At 38.8% G+C, this 21,833-nt stretch overlaps 1 protein-coding gene across 7 annotated transcripts in view; it reads left to right on the forward strand.

Annotated features, from left to right (window-relative positions):
* Positions 1-21,833, forward strand: part of KIAA1549L (KIAA1549 like) — a 282,022-nt gene that overhangs the window by 721 nt on the left and 259,468 nt on the right. The window lies entirely within an intron of this gene.

The raw sequence follows: 21,833 nt of genomic DNA on the forward strand, positions 1-21,833 counted from the left end.
TTCCCAGGAGAGAAAGCCTCTTTTTCCTTAGGGAGGATAATACCTGAAAAGTCATCTGTGATCTCTTTCAGAGACCTCAGAGACTGACCCGATTCTCTTCTGTTGCAGGGCTTACAGTAATTTTTTTTTAATTGAAAGAGAAAAAAGGTCCTACCTGATTTAGCCTCCCAGATTGTATGATAGTTAATTTTTTAGCATAGTTTTTTTTAAAAAGTCTTCTCTAACTGCTGGGAATGTCATTCAGTTGTCCTGTTTTGAAACTTATCGTTATTAATGAAATGAGAATGATTTTCTCCACCCTGAAAAAGAGCAGGCTTTCATTGTCTGCTCTTGGAATCAAGCTAGTTATGGAAAGCTAGGGACTGCTAGTGCAAGTTGGTTAGGGAGCAGCACTGATCTCTGCTTGATCCAGCACGAGGAGAACACACTAATCTATGCTGAAATGATCACTCATTCTGGGGATGTGGAACAAAGATTTCCTTAATCATGAAATAGCTCAAACTTGAACTTCAGGTCCTTTATACAAGTAGGATTTCCTGACTTTAGACTATGGCACCCTTTACAAAACCTAAAAGGTATAGAAGGGCTTTCTTTGACATACAGATGAATATTTCACCTATCTGTATAGGTCCTGTCTTGGAAATTGAGGTTCTCATTGGTAGTGAAGAGGGTATGAATAGAGGTCTGTTCATGCACTGAAATTTGGGGATAGATGAGATGTGGAAAAGGAATCTGTTTCTTGACCGGATTTTATGTAGGCAAATAGTTTGCAGGATATTTGTTTGGCATGGGCTATGATAAATAATAGAAGACAAATAGCATTGGGTTCATTAGATCAGATTGGAATAAGTTTTTTTTTAAACTGCTAATATCATTAGTTTTATAAATTAGTACTGAAGGCTTTTTGTTTTGTATTTGGGTTTGGACCAAGACTGCTAAGTAGTGAAAGTTGTTTGGCCACCAAATGTCCTTTGATGTTTCCAGTTCTCTGTGAGCTTGTTAATGTGGGCTTGATCCAACTGTGCAGCTTAGGACCTATGTGGTCTTCATGTGGTCCCAGAATTTCATCATGGGGTCCATCCACTGTGCTAAGGGACCATCCCCAAGTCCTGACATTGTAGTCATACCAACAGAGCATGGAGCCCATCCACATTTTCACTGTGGGACTAGCCTATTTTTTTTTCCCTTCAGGTGATACATTTTTCCAATGACATCCTTCATGCCATTTCTGCCTATTAACTCATTTGTAGTGTCTTGTACCCTATTTATATTCACGGCATTTCTCTATTGTCATTTGGGTGATTCTCAACCTCAGTTCTCTGGACACTGCCCAACAGCCATTCAAGATCAAAGGAAGAATATTACTGTTAACAACATGGGCCTTTGTTTCTGCAGCCATCCAAACAATATCATGTATATCAAGCAGTAACCCGTAACCTCACCCATTACCAGCCCATTGCCTCTTGGACCCTCTTGCCTTCTTCATCCACTGACCATCCTGAATCTCTGTGATTCTTTTCTGAGTTAAGCATTCTCAATCAGTCTCCTGGCTATTGTTTAAAGGTTTCTGATCTGTACCTCCTGTTTTGGCTAGTTGTCTTGCCTTCTCACCTTTTTAAATTTTTTATTTGTGTGTGGATACAGAGCAAAGAGAGTGGGAGAGATTCATTGGTTAGCAGAGTGGAAGAGAGAGAGAGGAGTAAATAACAACAGCATTAATAATGGCATTTATATAGCTTTGTAAGGCGTGTGAAGCACTTTCCATATATTATCTTGTTTGTTCCTCATGACAATCCTCTAGGGCAGTGGTTCTCAAAGTGTGACCCAGAGAATCCTCGAAGGCTCTGAAACCCTTTCAGAGAGTCTACAAATTCAAAATTAGCTTTTATTTTTATTATCTATAAATATAAAGAAGACTACATATATACACACATGAACAAAAACTCTTTGCACAGATCCTCAATGATTTTTAAAAGAATAAAGATATTGAGAACAAAAGTTTAGGAACCACTTGCAATAGGGCAGGTGTTATTATTATCCTTATTTTATAGTTAAAAAAACCTGAGGCTGAAAGGGTTAAGTGACTTGCTTAGGATCACATAGGTAATAAAAATCTGGGGCAAGTTTTGAACTCAGGCCTTTCTGACTCCAAGTGGATGGAATTTATCTTTTTTGCCACATAGTTGAATTAACCGATGACAACAAAATCTCTAAAGCCCCATGTTGGTTTTTTTTTTTTTTTTTGGCCACAACATCTGAGATTTAGAACTCTCTTCTCCAAAAACTTTTCTTCCTTTTCTTTATAGTCATCTCTGGATTCCTTGCTGTTTTGGTCATTTCACCAGGACTCCCAGGTCCATTGTAGCTGGATCAGCATAATTGTCACTAGACCTATTCCCAGCCAGATTGTTCACTTTCTCCTTACACATGACTAGCTTTTGTCTCAATCTTAGTTTACTCTTTCTCTTATGATCTTTCCTCTTAAACTCTGATTTCTCATCTCTTATTCCTATTCAAAACATTTCTTGGCACCAGGACCTGGGGATCCTATGATCCCCCGACCTCCTGCTGCTTTTGCACTTCTGATCCTCATTCCTGGGTAGCCCTTACCATCCAAATTCCTCTTCTTTAGCTTCTGGACCACTCAGCTCCTCTGGAGAATGGCATGTAATTGGGCTGATTTCACCCACCATAAATTTCTGATGCACAGACTTAGCTGGGCAAACAATGTGGCACAGAGGGCTTTTGAATGGGGGCTCTGATTCTCTAGCTCATTCTCCCAGCAACTGTTTCATACTTATTTTTCTCTCCCCAGGCCCCCATTCTCCCCCCATTTCCCATGGGTTCCTAGGATTCAACCTCCCATCTCAGAGAAGATCAAAAATACCACCTTAAGCTCCTTTAGCTCCCTTCTATCAAATCTTAATCTTCTCAAACATTTTTGCTAGCCTTTATATAGGACTTCAATGTTTATAGAGTGCTTTACAAATATTATCTCATTTGATCCTTAAAAAATCCTGTGAGGTAGATTTTACAGATGAGAAAACAGGGGCAGCTGGTGGTTCAATGGAAAGCACACTGAGCTTGGACTCAGGAAGTCCTTAGTTCAAACCTGACCTCAAAACTAGCTGTGTGACCCTGGGCAAGTCATTTTGCCTCTGCATGCCTCAGTTTCCTCAAATGTAAATTGGGAATATTAATAGTACAGACCTGGAATTGTGAAACTTAAATGAGATAATATTTGTTTTTTTAATAGAAGCTTTTTATTTTCAAAACATATGCAAGGATAATTTTTCAACATTAACCTTTGTAAAACCTTGTGTTCCAATTTCCTCTCCCTCTCCCCCCACCCCTTCCCTTAGATGGCAAGTAATCCAATATATGTTAAACATGGTAAAAAATAAATGTAAATCCAATACAGGCATACATATTCATACAATTATCTTGCTGCACAAGAAGAATCTGAAAAATGAGAAAGAAAATAAAATTCAAACAAACAACAACAAAAGAAGTGAAAATGCTATGTTGTGATTCCCACTCAGTTCCCACAGTTTTCTCTCTGGGTATAAATGGCTCTCTTCATCACAAGATCATTGGGACTGGCCTGAATCAATGAGATAATATTTGTAAAAAAGCATACAGCACAATGGCAAGCACTATGTATATACCTATTTCTTTGAGAGAGCCCAAGTGACTTTCTCTAGAGCATACAACTAGTATGCCTCTGAGTTGCATTTGAACTAAGGTCTTCCTCATTTCAAGCTGTCCAAAGCTCTATCCATCTTGCCACCCAGCTATCTCAGACTTCTCAAACATAGTCTCTTCTTTCTTGCCAAGGCTAATCCCTCTACCTGTGCTATTTATTATCAATCTATTAATAAGCATATATCAATCACCTCTATGTGACACATAAGGGAATGCTAATATGAAATCAACAGTCCTTGCCCTTAAGGAGCTTACATATTCCTAGAGGGTTACAACACATTCTGAGGAAAAGGAGCTAAATGAGAGTTTGCTTCCAGGCTGAGACAAGAATGGTCTAGGAGTGGTGAATAGAGATATAAGAGAAAATATAAAAGTCTCTGCCCTCAAATAGCTTACATTTCCCACTGGCTCCTTGCCATCTGTTTGCAAACATGCTATCGTTTCTGTGCTTCTAAAAAATGCTTCCCCCTTACCCATTTTTGTCTCATCCCTGACCTCTGTTTCACAACCAGACTTCTTGGAAAAGTAGTCTACTATCTTTCCTTTGTGGTCTGGCTCTTGTGCCTCTAGGGAAAGCATTCTCTCCAAAGTTACCAGTGAAATTTTTTGTAACCTTTAACATCATCAGTGGCTTCCTTTTAAGCTCCTTTAGCTGCATCCTGGGCCATTGCCAGTCATTTTGACTTTTGCCTTGCCACTAGAATGCAGTGGCCCTGGAGGGTAGAGAGTCAGACAATTTTGCTCAGCTCTGCCTCACTTGAATCCAATTCGTGCTCAATTCAAGATGTCACCCTGGTGATATCATTGATTCTTTTTGAGAATGAAAGATGGACAATAACAGTGGATAGAAGACTGGTCTTGGAGTCAAAAAAAACCTTGGCAAGTTGCTTAACTTCTGTTTACCTCAGTTTCCTTAAATGGAAAATGGGGATAATAATAGCTCCTATCTCCCAGAGTAGTTTTGGGGAATCAAATAAGATCATATTTGTAAAAGTACTTTGTAAATCTTACTGTGCTACATAAATATTCAATATTGTTATTATTTACTTGAGAAGTTGATTTTTTTTACTTGACATTTTAATCTTATTGAATTTCATCTGATTAGATTTGAGATCCTAACTCTTATCATCTTGAAAGCAAGCTATCCTTCCCCGCTTTATATCTTCTGCATATTAGATGAGTTTCCTTCTCTTTTTTTGGAGAAAATTGGGTAAACATATAGTAACCTACATGTATAGCAAAGATTTCAATAAAGTGTCTTCTCTGCTTGTGAAGAAGATGGAGAAATATGGATTAGATGATAATTGAATCAGATGAATTAAAAATGTATTGGATGATCAAATTCAAAGAATAGTTGTTAATGGTCCAAGGTGAACATGGGTGGAGGTCTCCAGTGGAGTCCCCTGTGTATCTGTGCTTGTCTCTGTGCTGCTGTTTAACCCTTTATTTAATGAGTTGGTCCAAGGCATAGATGACAGGTTCATCAAATTTTCAGATGAAACAAATTGAGAGGGAGATATCATCACTGGATGAGAGAGTCAAGATCGAAGAAGCTCTTGAGGCCCTCACTGATGACTTTGGAGGAATCCTCTAGCTCTATGATGTGACAACTTAACTATCTATAGTGAGATCATGCTTCATATCATCTCCAGCCACCAACTGGGTTCATCTTGGTATCTGCCCTGCTCCTGGCTGGGTGCCCATTATTCCTTTGCTTTTTGCTCTGAGAATAACAATCAAATCAATGTTACCTTTTCTATTGAAAAGGGCATGATACTGGGCTGCCCCAGGTCTTCACTCATAAACCCTGTAAAGCCCCAAATTAGCCATTCTCTCTCTCGTTGTCTTCTCTTATTAAAATGAAAATTCCCTAAAGTCTGAGACTGTCTCAGTTTATTCATCTTGATCTCTAGTGCTTAGCTCCCTTTAAGTTTAAGAAATACTTTTTCATTGATTCATTAATCTTTGCATCTGTTTTGAGGTAATTAAGTTGGATTCAGCAAATACTTATTGAGCATCCCTTTATTCAGCTCATTTGAAAGGCCACATAGGAAAACAAAAGAAACAGCTGTTACCCTCAAAGGACTTATATTTTATCATGGATGTCACGCTGATAAGTATAATATAGGGTAGGGAGTAAAGCTGGCAAAAGAGGGAAGAAAAAAAGAATTATAGAATAATTTAAAGAAGGAAAAGAGCTGAGTGTAGTCAAGGAAGGTGGGTATCTTTTGAGCTGAGTCTTTAAGAGAGACACTCTGAGAGGGGCAAGAGTAGGGGAGAGAGGAGCAGGAGAATATTCTTGCCTTGGGAAAGGCTTCTGTGACTGCCTATAAATGGGAGATGGCATGTGGAGTTTAGGAAAGCACAAGTAAGTGATATTAGACTGAATGAGCCTCTGGGGTCATCTGTACTCTGTGAAGGCAAGGATCTTGCATTGTTTGATCTCTGTAGCTTTGAAATGTAGCACTATGGCTTGTAGTTAGTAGGTCTTTAATAGGTGTTGGTTGGAACTGAGGAGCTCAGTGCTTTGAAGTTGCCTCTGTTGCCAAGTCCCATCATTAGAGACATGGGGGATTGTGTGGTAAAAAGATCACTGGCTTTAGGGCCTGAGGATCCAGCTTTGAATCCCACCTTGTTACTTGGCACTGGACAAGTCATGAAACCTGCTTGGATTTCATTTAATTTTGCATCTGCCCAGTAGGAGGGTCAGGCTAGATGCCCTCTGAGGCCCCTGTGATGCTGAAAAAGCCAAGTTCCAAGGAAACAAGCTCAGATTTTTCAATGCTTCTTGTTGCCTAGCTCTGAGAATCAACCTGTTTCTTCCCAAGGACAATGGCTATCAAGCTTCTCAGTTATTTTTCCCAGGTGCATATTAAAATCAGAGTCAGAGTGTTTGGAATTAAACTGCATTCACTCATTACTTACGGTTAACTTCAGCCTTGGCAACTCTTTTATGGCATTTGGCTTTGCAACAGCCTCTAGAGGGGTTGTCTGTTTGTTCCTTGGGCTTGGGGACTCAAAGGAAACTTTCAGCAATGAGTCAGATAGGCTAGTAATGCTTTTAAAGCAATGGGTTTTTATTATAGGTTTTAAGCCACCCAAGGGAAGGCTTTATTCCTCAAAGGAGACCAGCAGGGGTGGAAGCACAGTGGGAGCCAGGCAACAAGGCAAGGAGAAGAGCCCAGAGCTGATACAGTACTCTGAAAACATACAGGGTTTCATGAATGTCCTTTTTTTGCCATTGAAAGGATTCATGCTTTGGGGAGTCCTATGCTGGAGACACACATACACACACACACACACACACACACACACACACAGATACGGATGGATAGACAGACACACATACACAAAAAGAGGCACAAAGAGAGACAGAGGCAGGGCCAAGACTTCTGGTAGGATGGTCTTTGGGCCAGGGCAGATGGCAGAGTATGTTGGTGATGGTCCTGAGGACAGACTGGACTCAGTATGTTCCTTGCTTTCCCTTTTCATCAGCTCTCCTCATGCTTCTGGAGAATGACTGGGGTCTTATTTCCTCCACACCACGGTGGCTAGTGGATGGCTCAGGTGTCGGTTTCATAGGAGGAGATTCTTGATCATGCAGTTGGATTGGTTCCCCATCCCTCCAAAGGCATGGAGATACTAGAAATTACCTGAGTGATACAGGGTGAAGCATTTTTTCAGCAAAGTCCAGAAGGAAGGTAAAGTGGTAACAGGCAGGAGGAGGAAGTGGATCTAGAGTAGAGAAAGCCCAAATCATTGGACCCTAAGCCCTAGGGAGGTTTGCAGACTCATCTCCAAGACTGTCAATACAGAACCCTTAAAAACACTCTAAAGCATTTGTCACCTCCTTAGTTCAGACAGATCCATGCTACAAGATCAATCTGAGCAACCCTGACCTGGGTACTCCTATATCAACCCAGAAGTTTAGTTAACATGACAGAAGCCTTCATGGTCTTCTCCTGACATCCAGTAGTCTAGATGTTTACTTGTCATCCTTCATTCTCACCCAGTGACCAGCCCATTTTCTCTCCAATACCAAAACACAAATGTAGAAATCATCTTATAATGAATGAAAACAGAAATCAAGAATATGGAAAGGAAGGGTTTTGTTTATTTTCTATATACAAATATCATTATCAATAAGCATTTTTTAAGTTAAAGCTTTAATTAATAATCATATGCATGGGTAATTTTGCATAATCTTTTGTTACAAATTTTCCCCTTCTTCCCCACACCTCCTCCCCTATCTGACAGTAATCAATAAGCAGTTTTTTTAAATACCTGCCATATACCAGGCACTTTACTAAGTGCTCAGTATACAAAAATAAAGGTGAAATAGTTCCTGACCTCAAGGAGGTTAATAAGGGAATTTATTATGTCTTTGTAACAAGGAAAAGCAACTTTAGCATAAAAATACATGCTTCTATTTAGTTTCTAAAGGTCTTCATAACCTTCTTGACCTTTCCCATTCTCTTACTGGTTATTCTTCTCCATGCATTCTGGGCATTCTGTGGTACAGCTGGACAGATCAGTCTGGTATTATTAAGAAATAACATATACATAAATCAGCACACATAAAACATGTATATACATATAAGTATATGCACATATACATACATACACATATATGCGTCTTATACACACAAGATCCAGTTGGTACATCCAAGATACAGCATCTAAATCTGTATATTTTCATGTATTAATCGCCTATCAATTCATCTATCTGGGAGGTAGTTCTCAGAGGGAAGTGCCTAGCAGTTGGGAGGACTGAGGAAGGTCTTCTGCAGAAGGTGGCATTTGAGTTGAGTGCTACAGGAACCTAAGGGGAGGATGGTGACAAGGGATAGCCTTCTGGGTGTGGGAGGCAGCTGAGGCAAAGGTGTGGAGCTAGGAGATGTACAGCAAGCTGCCCTGTCCAGCTGTACCCCACAGTGCCCATAATGCATGGAGAGGAATAACCAGTAAGAGGATGAGAAGGGTAGGAAGGTTATGAAGAACTTTAGACACTAAGCAGAAGAGTTTATTTTTGATTGCTAACGTTGCTTTTCCTTGTTACAAAGACATTATAAAGCAGACATTTGGCTTTCATTGAAAAATGGTGGTAAAAATAGATTCATTTCTGAGAAACAATGTAGCATTTGTGTACAAGCTTTTATGAATACAGTCCTCCACTATTTGGGGGCATATAATTACATTTTGGAGGCTTTTGATCTTTTATAACTTGCTGTGTTTCCTCTTCCTTCTTCAACCCTCCCCTTTCCTTCAGTTTCCCTTAATTCCCTCTAATGAGTGTTTCTTTACCGTCTTAGAATCTTCGATGACTGGATATTTTCTCTTTCATAGATACCAGATGTTCCTCCCCCCCCTTTTTTTTCTCCTGCAAGTGGTCCCTATAGTTTCTTCTCTTTACCTTATTTCTCTCTGAGTCTCTGATTTCCAGGTAGAAACTAGTCTTAGAGCCTCTTTAGTTGGAGGCTAATTAAGTAATTCTGTCCCACATTCATCTATCTTGCCTCTAGATCAGCTAAAGGATTGAGATAAGAGAAGGCTGAGGGGCTAAAGACAGCTCCCCCTGTTTCCCTTACCTCAACCTTTTCTCCCTTTTTCTTAAGCCCTTTTCTCCCCATCAGGCCTTGCCCTTTAATTAGACAAAGCCCACAGAGAATTCACATTGTGGCTCTTCTTGCTATGGTTGTGACCTCAGCTAAATTGCTTAAAGCCTCAGTTTCTTCAGTTTTAAAATAGGGGAGATTGGAACTAGATGATTTCTAAACTTCCTTTAAGCTCTTAATCTATGCTGCTTTGAATACTCAGGAGGAGTTGCCCTTCACTAAAACAATCCCACCAGCCTTGCTGTGTACAAGGTATTGGATTAGGTTCCTTAGGTACAAAATCAAAGCAAAGAACAATTCCTGCCTCCATGGAATTATGTACTTCTGGATGTAGTCTGTTGTTTGCTACTCCTGGGGTGGGATGGTCTTTATAAATTGCCGGGTGGTCCTGGCTCTGGTGATGTTTCCAACCTGGCTCTGTATAGAAGAAGGTAAAGATAATGACACAATCTGTGATTTGTCAGGTATAGGAGTTCCCCAGTGAGGAAACTCCCTTTACCAGTGCAGTGGGCACTATTTTTGCCACTTAAAGTATTAGCGTTACCCAGAGTACTGACCTTGCCCAAGGTCTCACAGATAGTTACTCTAAACTTCAGTTTTCTATCTACTATATCGTGTTGCTTCTATAAATATGGATAAGATAGTTGGAATGAAGCTAAAAGATTTTCCTTGAATTTCTTGATTTTTATATTACTCTAGTTCAAAGAAGTATACATATATAAAAGTATATACATGTGTGTATATATATATAAAAGTATATACATGTGTGTATATATATACATACATACACACACACACACACACACACACACACACACATATATATATATATATATATATATATATATATATAATGACCAGAAACTAGTTCATTAACAGAAGTTAGTCCATATATTGGAGCATTCTATCTGACCCCAACCCTTTACCTCCCCTCTCTCCACAGACTGTCCCTTCTGCCTGAAACATCTTTTTCTTAATAGAGATGTGTGTGTACATATGCATGTGTGCATACATTTCATTGAAAGAAAAGTTTCATTTTAGAGTTCACCAATACATTTCTTCCTGCTAATTTTTATAAGCCAGAACTATACATATTGTTAGATCTGATCCACTCCTCTCTTCCTTTCTGTATTCCCTTGCCTTTTCCCCTTCAAATCATTAGGAGGTTTCCCCATATGTTTAGTGGGGAAAACAAGGGCCTTTTTAAATACTGCCTAATAGCAGAGTAAGCCCTATATTAAGCCAAGTACCATCAGTATGAATAAGCCTTTTGAGCTCGTTCATACATTCAGCCAGTTTGTCATTTCTCCTGTCTTATTTGGGTTCATAAAGTGCTACCTTGGTGGGCAGTATGGAGGTTATATTGATTTGATTTTAGGTAGATCCAGTCTATTCTTGATATGATATAAAACCTTTTGAGGTCAATAATGGATTTTTTAAATATTTAAACACTGGGTCAAAATTTAGACTCCTAAGCTTGATGGTTCAGATCGTTCATGATGTGGTTCTGATTGACCTTTCCAACTCTGTTTCACATTACCCCCCTTTCATGCATTCTGGATCCCAGGAAAACTGGCCACTTGCTGTTTCTTGAATGTGGTATTCCATTTCCATGCATTTGGTTAGGCTGTTCCAGTGCCTAGAATGCATTTATTCTTTTCCCATCTCTGCCTTTTAAACTCTTTCGCTTCCTTCAAGACTCAATTCAGGTGCCATCTCCTACATGAAGCCTTTCCCCAGCCCCCAGTTATTACTGTTCTGTCCTTCCTGAAACTATGCCGTATTTACTTTTGGCCTTTAATATAAGTGAACCATCTTCCTTACAGGTCTGTTCTGAGGAAGACATGTTGTTATGGTTGTGGTTGTTGTTCAGTCTTGTCTGACTCTGTGACTTCTTTTGATGTTTTCTTGGCAAAGGCATTAGTCATTTGCCATTTCTTTCTCCAGCTCATTTTACAGATGAGGAAACGGAGGCAAACAGGGTGAAGTGACTTGCCTGGGGTCACACATCTAAAGCTGGATTTGAACTCATATCTCCCTGACTCCAAGCTTGGCACTCTATCCCTTGCCCTATCTTTGCAAGTCTCTAAATCCTATAAACCTATAATCAATTAACTAACTTGTAAGCAGGGGTTATATTGAAATTTCCTGAGTACCAGAATAATATCCAATCCAATTAAACATTTGCTTATTAAGCACCGACTCTCTCCAATTCACTGTGCTAGTTACTCTATATAGAAAGACAAGATAAAAATAATCCTTGCCCTCAAAGGCTTACCTTTTTCTGACTCTAATGTCTTTGCGAAGAAAACTTCCTCTGAGGAAATAGTTCATTTATTAAGACCCCCATCTTCTTGATCATAAGCTAAGGCTGAAACAATCTTCAGACATTATGTAATCAAAGTTCAATGCCTCATTTTGTCAATAAAGAAGTGGAGTCCCAGAGATTTTAAACTCAGCTGGTCAGTTTTGAAATCAGGTCTTGGACTCCAGATTTGTTACTGCTTCCCCTGCACCCATGATAGATTTTTTACTTAAGAAAGAGTACAGATGAAAATACAATGGATAAGGTCAGAGAAGAATTCTTTATTAAAAGTCAAGAAATACACAGTGGATAGAGCACCAACCCTGAAGTCAGGAGGACCCGAGTTTAAATCTGGCCTCAGACACTTAATGCTTCCTAGCTGCATGATCCTGAGCTAGTCACTTAACCCCAATTACTTCAGCCAAAAAAAAAAAATAAATAAAGTCAAGAATTTATTTGCTGTTATCGAAAAGTCTTCCTGAAAGGAGTAGAAGGAGGCAACTCTGTTCTGGAATGAAGTTGGAGTCAAAATTGTGGAAACTGGCAGGTTTCCAGCTATAAAGCATTGAGTTCTGCTTTGAGGGTAGGTCATGGCTGCTGGGTGACGAAGATCCAACCAGGAGATGCTTTCCAAGATTCAATCTTATTCAACAAATATTTCTGAGATGTCTATTGTGAGTCAGGTAATCCCTCAAATGAAACCATTACTGTCCTCAAGGATTTACCTTTCTGGGTGTACTAACAGGTAGATTATTGATAGCACAAGGCAAGTGTTTTTAAACTTTATTTTTTTAAAATATTCATTTTAAAATTTGAGTTCAAATTCTCTCTTGTCCCCCTCCATTGAGAAGGCAAGCAATATGAGACCTATTATACATATGAAGTCATACGAAACACACTTCCACATTACCCATGCTGCCAAAAAAAAATAAAGACAAGGGAAAAAAAGGGAAAAAGCCAATCAGCCTCAATCTGCATTCAAAATTCATCATTTCTCTCTGTGGAGATAGAGAACAGATTTCATCATTAGCAAAAGAGTTGTTTTTTTTTTAAGCATTTTTTTAGGCAAAAAGAAAAGAAAGAATGAAGAGGCAATGAGAAAGTTGAGGGAAATAAAGTGCCTACTCCATGTCATGTGGTTACTAATGACAGTCAGGATTGAACCCTGGCCTCCTCATTTCTAATCCAGATTTTGAGTTCCTCTAGGTCAGGTATTACCTCTTGCCTCTTTTTTGTATCTTTGCCAGTAGCATAGAGCCTGGTACACAGTAGGTGTATAATAAATGTTTACTTATTGATTTTCAGAAGTAATTAAACTGCCAGTTCCCAAAAAAGGGTTGTCTTCTGCATCTTTTTGTATTCGCTGCATTTAGCACAGTGCTTGGCACACAGTAGATGCTTAATAAATGTCTATGATTGATTCTCAGCGCTGCAGTGAAACTGTCACTTTCTAGAGGGCAGGGATTATTTTTTTGCCCCTTTTTTGTATCTCCAACATTTAACACAATGCCTGGCACACAGCAGGTGCTTAATAAATCTTTACTGTTCATACTTTGCTGGGAAAAAAGAGAAAAGATTTACTAGTCTTCATTTTATTGCAGTATGGAAGCTGCAAGCTAAAGAACTCTGGACATAAAATGTGAATCTTGGGCAGAAAAGATATTAAAATGTATAATGGGTATCCTGATGCTTGGCTTCTCAATGGGGAAGAGTAAGGATGAAGAGAAGATAGAACTCCAAAATTTAAAAGTGATTTAAAAAATTAAAAGTTCTCTTAAAAAAGAGAACATATTAAAAGAGGTGGAGCAGCCCATAAGTGCTTATGGAAATGATCCTGGAGTCAAAAAAAGATCTTTCCAAGAACCTAGGTATTTCATTATCAAATAATGAGGCTTTGTTTGGAATAGAATAGTGAGATCTGGATTATGAGCTTAATTCTGCATATGATTAAACTGGATGAAAAGCTTATTTAAAAGTCAGCATCCTGGAGCTGTCCTTTGCAATTTCCCATTTTGATCTTGTTAATAACTGAGGTGTCTGAGGACTGTAGGGGGAAGACCTGAAGAATAGAAACATGTGTGTGTGGGGGTAAGAAGATGACATTTCCCATAACTCAGTTAATGAATAATTTCATTAAAATAAACTTCTCAGTTGCTTTCCAATAGCACTGGGGCTAATGAAATGACATCAGCCTTGGAGCCAAGAGGTCTGTGCTGGCTTCTAGGTTTTGAAACTTGTTAGCTGGGTGGAGCTAGGCTTTTGCCCCTTAGGGTCCATTTCCTCATCTGTAAAATGGATTTAAAAACATCACTAGCATTTACATAGTGTGTTCAAGTTTACAAGACAGTTATCTCTTTAGTTCTTACAACAGCCCTGTGAAGTAAGTCCTAATGTTATTGTTGTTCAGTCTACTGATATGAAGAGTCTGACTCTTTTTGACTCTATTTGGGATTTTCTTGGCAGAGATAACTGGAATGGTTCTCCATTTCCTTCTCCAGCTCATTTTGCAGGTGATGAAAATGAGGCAAACAGGGTGAAGTGACTTGCCCAGGATCACACAACTCGGAAGTGTTTGAGGCCAGATTTTTAACTCAGATCTTCCTGACTCCAGATCTAACTGCCCCTATCATTAATCTCATTTTACAAATGAAAAACAGAACCTGAGAGGCGTTAACTAATAATGATGATGAAGATGATAATAGCTAATATTTATATAGTGCTTGCTATGTATCAAGCATTATGCTAAGTGCTTTACCATTACTGTTTTAGTTGATTCTTACAGCAGCCCTGTGAGATAGGGCTATTATTGTCACCATTTTATCAGGAAACTAAAACAGAGAGAAAATGATTTATCTAGGGTCACACAGCTAGTAAGTGAAAATGGATTTGAACTCGGCTCTTTCTAACTTAAGATCTAATGTTTTATCTATTGCACCACTTAGCTGCCTACTGCCCAAGAGTGTTTAGAAGGAAGGTACTTTATAAATGGAATAGTATTATGGAACAGAAAGCACTTTTGTGCAGCCAAGTCACTTGATGAGTCAGAAAGACTCATCTTCATGAATTCAAATCTCCACATTTACTAATCATGACCTTGGACAAGTCACTTAGCCCTATTTGCCTCAGTTTCCTCATCTATAAAATGAACTAGGGAATAAAATGGCAAAAAAATTGTTCAAAAAATCCCAAATAGGATCATGAAAAGTTGGACACGACTGAAAAAATGATTGTACAATATCAGAGAGACCAGAGTTGGTGTGGTGAGAACAATGGGGTCACTTACTGGAGGGGTGTTGGCTGAGTCACTTAACATGATCAAAAGACCTCAGATCTGGGGCTTGAAGGAACTCAGACACCATCTAATCCAACCCCCACATTTTACAGATGAGAGAACTGATTGAGCAGTTTTCCCAAGATCAAACAGGTAAGTAAGCATAAGATCAAAGGCAGCAAAATGAAAGGGCAAGAGTGTTGGACTGGATATCAGGGGACCTGAATTCAAATCCTATCTCTGACGCTTCCTCCCCACACATCTTGGGCAAATCACCTGGACTGGAAAATGAGGGAGCTGTCTTTGATGATCTTTCAGTTCCAAATCTCGTCTTCTGTGATCTTCGTTGTCAGTTCTGTGTCGACAATCTGAGTTCTTTCAGATAGGAATCATTTCATTTTGGGCACTTGCATCCCTAGCAACTAATACAAAGCCTGGCACTAACCGGCTCTTGATGAGCACTTGTTGGTTGGTTGTTGTCCATGTGGGGAACTCGAAATGCCCCAAACAGGGGCCACTGGCTTTCTGATGCTGAGGGGGACCTGAGCCCAGAAACACAGCATCATTGTGCCAGAAGATACTGGTGGGGTGTAATAGAGTAAGGTCACTCTGCATTTCTGGAAAACCAGCAGAATTCATACCACGCTGTGATTGATGGTCTGACAAGAATCCTGTGGTCACACTAGCATGCAACGGCTAATGGCGGGGCTGAATCTCTGAAGGATTTCTCTGCTAGTGCATCATATTATAGCAAATGATTCCCTGCAGGGCACGATTCATTAGAAGAAATTAGATTCTTTTACTGATAGGCTCAATTGTACAGAATTAATGGTGATCAATAAGAAATATTTCTTTTCCCTGGGTCGAAAGAAACATTTCTGCTCATTGGTTTTCTTTTTCATTTTGGTATAATAAATGAGAATGACTTGATTGAACTGGGAAAACTAAATTTGGGGTTTGAATGCTGTTTATTAACCTTATTGTTCAGTCATGTCCGACTCTTTGTGACACCATTTCGCAATTCATACAGTCTTCTGTTTTCTCAGTTGTAAAATGGAGAAACTGAATACCTGAAAGCACTATTGGGAGGGAAGTTTTTAATTAACCATATTGTTATTTTTATCATTTTCAAAAGACTGTTTTCATCTTGTTCAAGGGAATTCAGATAGGAATGGTGCTGGAGCAAGTCACTTTCCTGCTATTATTCATTTATCTTTAATATTTGGTGAACTGTTGCACAAATGTATAAAATCATTTTGTAATTGCAATATTAACTCAGCCTACTGAAAACATCCTTGGCACGATTCTAGTAGTTGACAGGATGGTGGAGATGCTAAATACCTCCTCCTCTTCTCTCATGGTTTTGAATCCTTTGGCTAAATCTCTATATTTTGAAGGTTTTTCAATTCTATGCAGCTTGGAAATAGAGTATTTGGTTGCTAACACTACATTATGATTAATCATAACTATCATTTCCCTTTTGTCTATTAATTCATAAAGAGCCAAAAGGAAATTCTCAATGCTGACCTTAAAAAATCCAAACTTTCCTTGAATTATCTCATTTGATCTTCACATTTGACCCTCGCCTGATTCAAATGAAATAATATTTGCGAGGTACTTTGCAAACCTTAATATGCCATATAAGTGCTAACCATTATTATGATGATAATAGAATAGAAATATAAGAAAAAATTTCTGAAATATGTGATTCTTTATAAAACAAGCTGTTTACTTCCAGATAGCTTAAGGAGTTTTTTTTTAAGGTCTGGAATATAGGTGCTATTATTATCTCCATTTTACAGTTGATGAAACAGAGATAGACAGAGGTTAAGTATCTTGCCCAGGGTCACACAACTAATAAGAGTCTGAGGCTGGATTTGAATTTAGGTCTAGTGCTCTTTTCACTACTCCACCTTTATATCCTATATTATAGAGCTGCATCTCAGAGATTGTTTGCCTAAACCCCTGTTCTCTCTGAGGTATGATTTCCTCATCAGTAAATTAAAGATAATAATACTATTCCACTTCATCTTCTGGCTGCTCTCACCTTGTTTTGCATATTCATAACAAGTTTTGTGTATGTTGTCATTCTTTCACCTATTTTAAGATGTCTACATCAGACTCAGTTTTCACAGGAAGCAACCTAATGATCGTCATTGTAGTTTTTCTCTGCACAGTGGAAAGAGTGCTGGACTTTAGAAAACCTGGGCTCGAATCAATCAGTCACTCAAAGTTGTGTGGTTCTCAGCAAGTCCTGAACCTCTCTGAGCTTCAACTTCCACATAAGGAAAATGGACAAAATAATAGCCATTCTTTCAGAGGTTTATGGGAAGCAATAGTCAGTCAGGCAATAAACATTTATTAAGTGCTTCCTGTGAATCGGCTTAGATCTGGGGATATGTGGAAAGATAGCTTTCCTCATGGCGCTTACAGCAGATGAGAAAATGTGCATAAAACGCTTTTCGAATACCAAAATGATACATTAATACCAGCTATTATTGTGGTTAATAAAAATAAAAATTGAAATTATTTGTGATGCAAAGTAGTGAAGTGGAAAGATTATTATAGAGTTTGTCTCGAAAGCTATGAAAGCTTGATTTTTGGAGGATCAGAAGGCCTGAGTTTATTCCCTCTATGACCTTGGTGAAAAGCCTTATCTGTCTGGAGTTTTGGTTTCCTCCTCTCTAAAATGAGGGAGCTGGGCTAGATGGCCTCTAAAAATATCTCCTTCATTTTCATGTTCATTTTTATGGTGAAGCCACAACTAAGGGTTGGGATTGGGACTTTGTCCTAGGGTAAAAAAATTTAGAAGGCATTAGTTAAAAATTACAGGCCTCTGGCAGGGTAGAAGCAATCCCTTAGGAAGATTAGTTGAAAGAGGAAGCTACCAGACAGCATTGTTCCTCCCCAGGACCTCATCAGTCAAGTAAACTCCTCCCTGGCCCCACCTGCACTTACCTCACCTGGTCTGAACTGATCTGAGTTGGTTTTTGATAATTGCTCCTCTGAAGAAAGTGCTAGTTCTGACTTTGATTACAACAGCTTGCTAATGGCAGTTTCTTCATGTTTGTATAATTGAATGAATAAAGATGCTAGATTTGTGTGACATACTGTTAAATTTTATATTTTTTTTGTGTGTGTATGTGTTCAGTCATTTTCTAGTTGTGTCTGTCTTGTTGTGACCATATTTGGAGTTTTCCTGGCAAAGATACTGGAGGAGTCTGTCATTTCCTTCTCTAGCCCATTTTACAGATGAGGAAACTGAGAAAAGCAAGAAGTGATTTCCCCAGAGTCATACAATTAGTAAGTGTCTGAGGTCAAATTTGAATTCAGATCCTCCTGGCTCCAGGTCTAGCATTCTGAGCCACTAAATTTTATCTTTAGTCAAGTATCCTATGTTACTCATCATTGCACTTTGTTCATGGTCAATGGGCCAATTTTCAGTCCAATTTAATAAACTGTGGTAAAAGCAAAGATCACCACTGAGTTCAGCTCCCTCATTATCTGGATGAGGAAACTGAGGCCTCCAGAGATGAAGGAATATACAAGGAATAGTAGTAGGGGGAGGATCTGAATCCAAATCCAATTCCTTTTCAGATTTTCTGACTTGTATGACATGATATTGGGTTAGACACAAGCTAGAAGTCCCAGAGCTGCCTGATGCTTTCTTGCTCACTTTTATGAAATTAACCAACGGTTTCTAGAGCCAGGGGTTGTTCACTTATATTCCCAATAGCAAGAGGAGCCTTTGCTCCTCCAAAAAACCTGCCATGATTAACCTCAAAGATCTGTCCTGAAAATTCAGTCACAAAGGGAACTTTGGGAGGAATCACAGGTGACTTTTGGAAGGAATCACCAAGGTTGGCCCTCGGGCAAATCTGCTGCCCTACCAGGTTGTCTGAGAACACAGTCATCCTCGCCATCAATACAGAGCTTTGCTGTCAATTCCCTGGGGATTTGCAGGGGACTGATTTAGAAGTTCATTCTTACTTGTTCAATTGAAGGTTCTTTGCCAGATGTATTTGGCATCTTGATAACAAAACAAAAAATAATGGACCACGATTCATTCTCAAATGAATTCCTTTTCCAGTTTAAACTCCACATTTTATTGTGACCAGAACATGCACATTTCATGTTCTCTAGGAACAGCAATTATGGTAGCATCATTACTTTCATTTTTTATAATAATAGGTTTTTATTTTTCCAAATACATGCAAAGATAGTTTTTAACATTCACCCTTGCAAAACCTTGTGTTCCAAATTTTTCTCCCTCCCCTTCCTCCTTCCCTCTTAGAGAGCAAATAATTCAATATAGGTTAAACATGTGCAATTCTTCTAAAGATATTTCCACATTCGTCATGCTGTGCAAGAAAAATCAGATCAAAAAGGGGAAAAACTACAAGAAAAAAACAAGCAAACAAACAACTACTGTAACAAAAAAGGTGACGATACTATGTTGTGATCCACATTCAGTCACCACAGTTCTCTTTGGATGTGGATGGCTCTCCTCATCACAAGTCTATTGGAATTGCCTTGAATCACCTCATTATTGAAAAGAGCCATGTCTATCAGACTGATCATCACATAATCTTGTTGTTGCTGTGTACAATGTTCTCTTGGTTCTACTCCTTCACTTAGCATCAGTTCATGTAAGTCTCTCCAGACTTTTTGCATCATCAGTTTCTAATAAATGAAGCTGCTCTTTCATTTTGTTAAAGATCATTGGAAGAAAACCTTAGTTATGTTACAGATGCTATGCAGCCCTTCATATGGAAATGCTTTCTGGTCCTACTTTCCCCAGGCTTTTTTTTTTTTTAAAGTCAATAGAATGAACTCCTAGATCTTTTTCTCCAAAAAGAATCTCTAAAGTCCTTCCCTGTGGACCCATTAATGCCGCAGTAACAGTTCAGAGATTCCATTCTATCCTTCCCATCTCCCCCTGCTCTTTTAGATAACCAGCAACACAAGCTTATTGAATAAGTTTCAAAGGCCAGGGCTAGACATTTGGGATATTGTACCTATAAAGCTCAAGCAGCAGGTTAAGGATGGCTGCAGTGGAAAGAGCTTTGGCTCTGAAGTCAATGGATCTGGTTTTGAATTGTGCATCTAGCTGGGGTACCCTCAGAAATTCACTTAAGCCCCTTGGGTCTCACTTCCTTGTTTGTAGAATAAAGGGTTGGAACAGGAAGTCTCTTATTGCTCTAGCTTTGTGATTCTGTGACTGGCTGAAGAGAGGACATCACTAAAAATTTGTTTTCTCTATCATTTTTATATGATAATAATAATAGCTAAAATTTATATGGTGCTTTCTATGTATCAGGCACTATATTAAATGCCTTACAATGATTGTTTCATTTGATTCTCACAACAACCCTAGAAGGTCTCTTTTTCACACTTTCCTTTCTTTTTTTTAATTATAGCTTTTTATTTACAAGATATATGCATGGGTAATTTTTCAGCATTGACAGCTGCAAATCCTTTTGTTCCTACTTTTTCCCACCTTCCCCCACTCCCTCCCCCAGATGACGGTTGACCAATACATGTTAAATATGTTAAAGTATAAGTTAAATGCAATATATGTATACATATCCTAACAGTTATTTGCTGCACAAGAAGAGTCGGACTTTGAAATAGTGTACCATTAGCTTGTGAAGGAAATCAAAAATGCAGGCGGACAAAAATAGAGGGTTTGGGAATTCTGTGTACAAACTTTCCTTTCTTAATGGGGTTGCAAGGCATAGTGAACAGAGTCATGGGACTGATGGTCAGAGGGTCTGGGTTCAAACCCTGCCTCCGATACCCGTTGCTTGGTACCTGTCTGCAAATCATTCTCCCTCAATGTGCTTCAGTCAACTTCCAGGGCTCTAAATTATACACAGCTTCCTTATGCTTAATATATATTTGTTAAAGGAAAACTATTCTTAACCCTCCCTTTATTTTTTGTTTACAAACTTTCTTTCCTACATTTCATCATAATTTCTTAATTTTTGTATCCCCTTGTGTGTGTGTGTGTGTGTGTGTGTGTGTGTGTGTGTGTGTCCTATTCTGAGTCATTGTGTGATGCACTGGGTGGTGCAGTGAATCTAGTCTGGAGGACCAGGCTTCAGACACCTACTACCTGTGTGACATCATTTAACCTCTGCCTGCCTCAATTTTATCAGCTATAAAATGGCACCTGTATCCCAAGATTGTGAAGATTAAGTGAGATATTTGTAAAGCACTTAGCCAAGTATCTAGTATGTAGGACCACATTTGATTTTCTTTTTTTTTGGCAGATACTAGAATGGTTTGCCATTTCCTTCTCCAGTTCATTTTACAGATGGGGAACTGAGGCAAATAGCGTTAAGTGACTTGTCCAGGGTCACATAACTAGTGTCTGAGGCTAGATTTGAAGTCAAGATGAATTTTCCTGATTCCAAGCCTCTGTTTATTGTACCACCTAGTTGTCTAAGTTGGCAGTCCATAAATGCTTTCTCTTTTATCCTCCCCCTTCCTGCTTTATTTTCTTTTAAAGTCAAGTCAAGACAATAAGCATGTTAAATATCTCCACTTCCTTCCAATAAGGTTTCTCCAGCTCACCTCCCACCCCATGCTTTACCAACCTTATGGATCTTTTCCCAAATATGGCACCCACACCTAAACACAGTCACTTAGAAATGATATGAACACAACAGAGAACAGAGAACAGAGGGAGATTCACTTTCCCTGTTTCCAACATCTCATTATCTATTACATTGTTGATTTTTTGAGATTGTAGTCCAAAACAAAGCAAGACAAACCTCGGTTGCTTTTCTTTTCAAGATATCTATTTATTTTCATTTTCTATTGTACCTTAAGGATGCAAAATGTTTTTTATTCATTATCTTCTTTCTGCAAGGAGGCAGCAAACTAAGACTTTAGAAGACAGGATGCAACAGCTAATAAATGCCAGAGGTTA

This window comes from Sarcophilus harrisii, chromosome 6 (genome assembly GCF_902635505.1).
Source record: "Sarcophilus harrisii chromosome 6, mSarHar1.11, whole genome shotgun sequence".
NCBI classification, from domain to species: domain Eukaryota; kingdom Metazoa; phylum Chordata; class Mammalia; order Dasyuromorphia; family Dasyuridae; genus Sarcophilus; species Sarcophilus harrisii.